The sequence below is a fragment of the Triturus cristatus genome, chromosome 3_2 (assembly GCF_964204655.1).
Source record: "Triturus cristatus chromosome 3_2, aTriCri1.1, whole genome shotgun sequence".
Lineage (NCBI taxonomy): Eukaryota > Metazoa > Chordata > Amphibia > Caudata > Salamandridae > Triturus > Triturus cristatus.
The window spans coordinates 1,137,143,118-1,137,149,948 of NC_140584.1; positions in this window are offsets into that span (position 1 = coordinate 1,137,143,118).

Genomic DNA, 6,831 nt, shown 5'->3' on the forward strand with positions numbered 1-6,831 from the left:
CAGCAGCATTTGACACGGTCTGCCACCACACCCTAAAGACACGCCTCCAGGAAGCCAGAATCCAAGAGAAGGCCCTTGACTGGACCACGTCCTTCCTCTCCGGCAGAACCCAGAGCGTCCGCCTCCCACCCTTCTGGTCAGAAGCCACTGACATCATCTGCGGCGTCCCCCAGGGCTCATCCCTCAGCCCAATGCTGTTCAACATCTACATGGCCCCCCTCGCACAAGTGGCCCGCCACCACAACCTCAACGTCATCTCCTACGTCGACGACACCCAGCTCATCCTCTCCCTCACCAAGGACCCTCACACTGCCAAAACCAACATCCACGAGGGTATGAAGGCCATCGCCGACTGGATGAGGAGCAGCCATCTGAAACTGAACTCGGACAAGACGGAGGTCCACATCCTCGGACCCACCCCTCAGCCTGGGACGACTCCTGGTGGCCGACCGCTCTGGGGACAGCACCGACACCCACCGACCACGCACGCAACCTAGGATTCATCCTAGACTCCTCCCTCTCCATGTCCAAGCAGGTCAACACCGTCTCCCCCTCCTGCTACAACACCTTACGCATGCTCCGCCGGATCTACAAGTGGATCCCGACCGAAACAAGAAGAACAGTGGCCCTCGTCAGCAGCAGACTGGACTACGGCAACGCACTCTACGCAGGAATCCCAGCCAAAAACGAACGACGGCTACAACGCATCCAAAACGCCTCCGCCCGACTGATCGTCAACACCCCCCGCCGCAGCCACATCACCCCCCTCCTGAGAGACCTGCACTGGCTCCCCATCGACAAGAGGATCACCTTCAAGCTCCTCACCCACGCACACAAAGCACTCCACAACGCCGGACCAGCCTACCTGAACAGCAGACTCAGCTTCTACGCCCCCACCCGCCAGCTCCGCTCCGGCAGCCTCGCCCTCGCAGCGGTCCCCCGCATCCAACGTACGACCGCCAGCGGCAGATCCTTCTCCTACCTCGCCGCCAAGACCTGGAACACCCTCCCAACCCACCTACGACAGACCCAAGACCTACTCGCCTTCAGAAGACTCCTCAAGACCTGGCTCTTCGAGCAGTAGCGGCACCCCCCCCCCCCTCAGTGCCTTGAGATCCTCACGGGTAAGTAGCACGCTTTACAAATACCCTGATTGATTGATTGATTGATTGATTGACCAAATCCGACTGTCCCAGTTACAACTGTGCCCATCCCGACAACTACTATTTTGACTGTTACTATCACTACTGCCCCGGTAGCGCCTTTCTTTGGTCCAATAGCTCCTGTAATGATAACTCAGGCTGACTGTTCCAGCTGTGACTGTTCCAATGACCATTGCCACCATATCCACAATTTCGGGAGCGGTACGTGGAGGGGCTGCATCAGGATTTATCGCTACATCACCGAAATAGGACATTACTGTTTGTCTCCAACAGCATCTGCAACCCCTACTGTCAGGAGGCAGATTTGTATTTACAACCCCAATTGCCCAAGATGGCGCAGGATTTATCGACTTTGGAACTTTGCCCAGGTGGTTTAAAGAGTCCTTAAAGACAGACAAAATTGAGTCGAAACCAGGAATTCAGCTAAAAGTTAAACCCTTAGATTTGCCCAAATTGAAGGTAGACTTGGAGGAATTTTTCAGAGGGAATCTAGATTCAACATACTTGAACCAGTATCAGGAACATGAGCTTATATATCTCAGTAACTAGATTACTAGGTGTGCAGCCAGGACAGATGAGAAGTTGACACAATTGGCAGGAAAGTATGATGTTGATCTTTCTATGAGATTTCTCTTACAGAAGAGTTTTCGAGTTTAGATAGATGTGAAGTGATTACAACCATGAGGTCTTCAGGGATGAGATTATATGTTACACATCTGGTCAAGTGTGCACGAAAATGGAGTGATTTTGATAAATTATGAGACAAATGGGCTCAGAAGCAATAAAAGAAAAGGGAAAAGGCTGACGTGAGATGGCAAATGTGAAACCACCCCCAGCACTACCAGATGAAAGTAAAATCTAGACTTTCCCTATAAAAGAGGTACTAGCTGAGAGTATGTACATGTGCCTTGGAGTAAAGATGATCTTGCAACATTCACAACTAATTTGCCAATGTTGAGGGAGAATCCTGCTCAGTGGTACACCCAAGTTGATCGGTTTATTAAGATCTCTTGTGTGTAGACTTGAATATGTTTTTCGACATTGTAGTTCCAAGTGACTTGTGGGCTGAATGTAAACTAGCCATACAGTGTCCCTGTGCTGAATCCACAAGGGATGCAGGGACTCGTGCACCATCTCTTGAGGTGAAGACAATATTGGCTAAAAATCAATCAAACAAGTAAAGAGGAATCAGTGAATGCCAAGTATGAATGATTATTGCTGGTGTTTTAACAACATTGCAGCGTCGAGAACCCAGAAAAGGGAGACACAGGAAATTGTGTATCACAGCTTGTTCCTGGGTTGCAACCAGAGATTAGTAGGAATATTCAGCAGAATGTGATTTGTTGGCAGAGCAAGTCGTTGGATGAAATCTTGAGGTATGCTAAGTATTGTAGTGATGAACAGGTAGTGAAACAGAAGGAGCTCAAGGAGACGTTTTTGCTGGCCCAAATGAAACCGAATCAGCCATATGTGGCAATTGTTGGAGGGATGTAAGGTGTAGGGTATCAAAGTGCAGGACAGGTGATGCAATGTTAAAGTTGGTGTTCCATATTGCAGACGGTGTGGTGCCCTAATTTATCTGCATTCAGGAGTAGATTTTGAAACATTGAAGTGATCCAATCAATGTCACTATTACAAGAAGTTGGATCACTGGAAGCAAGAATGTTGGCAGAACCCCAATGGGATAGTTGATGATGGCCAAATGCGAATCTTAACCAATAATGTAGAAGCTGCTCTGGTGGAATTCACTCCAGATGTCTCTTATATAAACTCCAAACCGATACCAATACTACTTTATGCGGATGGCGCTGTGCTTTTAGGACGTACTAGTAATGCACTGCGTCACTTAGTGTTGGATTATACGTAATAAATGAACTCTCTGGATATGAAAGTTAACTATTCCAAGTCCTTTATCCTTGTTGCTGGTCCAAAACTGCGGAAACAACCCCAAATTATCACTGAACGGGGAAAATTGGGAGTCGTTGACTCTTTTAATTATTTAGGGATCATGTTTGATAGACAAATTAACTGGCAAAACACGATTGTAAATAGAGCGATCCAGATGGAAAAGAATATTGGGGCTTTAATTAAGTTTATAAAAAAAACTGTCTAAAACCTTTAGATGTAATAAAAACAGTGTATGAAGCAAAGACGGTGTCTGCTGCCACTTATGGGGCAGCCGTCTGGGGAGTCAGAGAATGTACAAAACTTCAATCAATTGAAGATAATTTTGTTAAAAGGCTACTTTCTTTGCCGAAGTCTTGCGCCAATTTTGAATGCCATATGGAAATGGCAGTCCCTTACATTTCTGATAAAATATCTCTGGCGCCAATACTATTGTGGCATTCAATATAGCGAAAGGAGACTCTTACACTGACAATAGATATCATAAATGATGTCTTAAAATTAGATGGGGTAAGCAATATAACCTGGTTAAGATATGTTGAATCTACTTTAAAAGCTAATGGGCTACATCATCTTTTCTTAGACCCTATGAGTTGTTCCATTTCTAAGAATGATCTGAAAGCCCAGCTATTATTTAATATACAGACTGGAAGGGAGACTTTAAATGTCAAGCTGTCAACAGTTAAAACATATTTAACAGCACCGAGAATTTCACAAATGGAAAAAAATCAACATACCTAACTCTTGTTACTAACTTACAGCACAGGTATATCCTGGAGAGATTCCTTCTAAACTATATCCCTCTAATGTTGGGTATTCCTGGTAATGTTTATGTTGCTGCTGATCTCCCATTTTGTACTTGTGATAATCAGTAAATACAGAATGATATGCATTTTTTTGTAGACACTATCGGAATGAAAGGAAAAGGTTTATTACCCCCATTATGCGTAAAATGAATTTTAAACAATGTTGTGTGGCCTTTTATTATTTGCAGTTATTGTCTGACCCCTTTACGTGTTTATCTGTGGCATCCTTCCTTTTAACTGCTCTAAAAAAGAGACGGTCAGTTTGCGGATCTAATTAACTTTAATATGAACTCAACCAAGCTTGAATTTTAATTATAAATCTGTAATTTGTATAACTAATGTATTTTAAAACCTATTGTATTGTAATGATATGAAATGTTTTATTTGTTATCTTTTTATATATGTAGTATACTTTTATGCCTTCATTATGTCAGTGAAATAAAGTTATTCTGACTGACTGACTGGCGAATCTTAACCAAGCACACAATGTTCCAGTGCAGAGAATGCAAAATCCTAATATGCCTCAAGCCCCACAAGCTTCGATGGCCCCTCAAACCATGAAAAAACACAGATTAAATGTGAATTAAGCCCAGAGGGTACATTTGAATTATTTCCAAAATCAGAACCCTTATCAACAGTACTCAATGTTTGAGTCCGAGGGTTTTGACTCTGATCAGTCACAATGACAGTGCCTGAAGGTGGAGGAAGATTGTGTATTTGACACAGTGTTGGAGATAGAACAAAATGGTCCATTTGAATAAGGTGAGGTGAATGTCCACCAAGTGTCCTTCTTGGTCGACACTGATGCTACCTGTTCCACCATTGGAACAGCGGAAGTCCCTGTCTACCTCGCTTGGGAAACAGAACCAAGTTGTATGTGTGAGGAACAAACAGATTATTAATCCCATTTCACAAAAGGTCCCATTCAAAGTAGTCACCTTTGAAGACGATCATCAATTTGTAGTATGTGACTCTAGCCCTGTCAACTTGTTAGGGCGTGATCTTTTGTGCAAGTTCAATTGCACTATTTACTATACACCCAATGGTGTTGAGCTCCAAACCCATGATTTTGTTGATTATTAAATGGCTAGACAGAGGTTGGACTGTTCCCTTTAATGTCTGTAGATGAAAGACACTGTGAGGCCTGAAGTGTGAGACTTCTCAGGCAAAGACATCAGAATTTAGAATCTGTCTGAATAACCATTGAACCTAATGCTGAATACCCACGGATGTCACATTACAATCTCACACCTGAGACACTGGCTGGAATTTCCCACTGATTGAGTCAATGATACAACAAGGAATCGTAAAAGAGATAATGGGAGGCCCTTGTAATTGACCCATTATGTGCCTGTAGAAGTCTAACGGCAAATACTGCATTGTACCTCACGAAAATTAATAACATAGTTGTTCCATGTTGTCTTATGGTACCAAATTCTGGGGTGATTCTATTTCAGCTAACCAGTGAAGCATCATGTTTCACAGTTGTTGATTTGTGTCAAGTGTTCCTTTCCTTTCTATTCCATTGCAGTTTCTGTTTGTGTTCTAGTTCCAAAATAGATTTTGGCATGGTGCTAAGTTCCTTAGGTATTTGAATTGTCTCTCAATCTTTAATCAAAACTGAAGAAAAATCTTGAGTCTCTGCAGCTGCCACGCAATTCCGTCCTTCTGCGGTACATTAATGACTTAGTTGTGTCAAGCTCTCAAGGATCCTGTAAGCAAGGTATGATTGCCCCATTAAATCATTTGGCTGGGAATGGATGTAAAGTGTCCCTAGTAAATTTCAGCACTTCCAAAAAAAAGGTCTAAATCTAGAGCACCATTTTGAGAAAGGAGCAAAGAACATGTCACAAGAAAGAATTTCTACCATCTTGAAAATGAACCCTCCAACCACACAGAGAGAAGTCAGGATGTTTCTGGGAATAGTAGGGTACAGTGGATTCCCAACGTTTCCCTGGTGGCCAAGGCTCTATAGAGGCTGACACACAAGGATGTGTCAGATCCGATACCATTGGACAAGGATTACTTGAATGCCTTCTTAGAGCTGAGAAACAGTCTGTGCCATGCCCTGGCTCTGGTAATACCTGATTTTAATAAAGATTTTACTGTTTGCACTGAGAGGATGGGCTGCACTCTGTGCTTACTCAATTGCATGGTGATTCACGAAGACATGTGGCTTGCTTTTCTGCTATTCTTGACCCTGTAGCCACAAGCGTGCCTTAAATCAGTTGCAGCCGCAGGTGTCAGCATCAGGGGGAGTGAGCACATAGCTATAGACTATCCTCTTACAGTGATGATCCCACACTTCGTAGAAATATTGCTACCAGATCGAAACCTCAGCATTTGACAAGCAACATGCCTCTATGAGCAGACAATTCTTGCTGCTGAAAATATTACCTTAATGCACTGTACAACTTTGCACCCTGCTACATTGTTACCTTTGCCTGAAAATTAAATTGAAGGGGAATTGGTAGCTCTTATTAGATCTTTGTATGTTTCAGCTCAATTGTGAGTGACTATTTTACTGTTAATATAGCTTTAGTGTCATCCATAATTTTGGATAATGGTGGTCACAAAGAGGATGTATGACTGCATATGAGCCCTCTATTATAAATGGGGAATATGGGATGAGATTGTTAGAGGCTTTGCTAGATCCATGGTTAAATGCAAGGCTCACAGAAGCAGCAATGATTTGGCGACCTCAGGAAACCGGTATGCCAATGAAGCCACCCAGTACAGTGCTAATGTTGCATGTGCATTTAACGGTCATTGCGCAACGGAATCTGAGGAGGAAACAAATCTCAACATGTTGCTGTCTGTTGCTGACACATGGGAAGAGGTTGAGAGGTTGCAAAAGGAAGTGCTAGTGCTGGAGCAGGGTTTTCTTTTTGAAACCAAATATCTGTTTCATTTTCGTCTGTCATTATTAAAAATACTACTGATTAATTATTAATTAC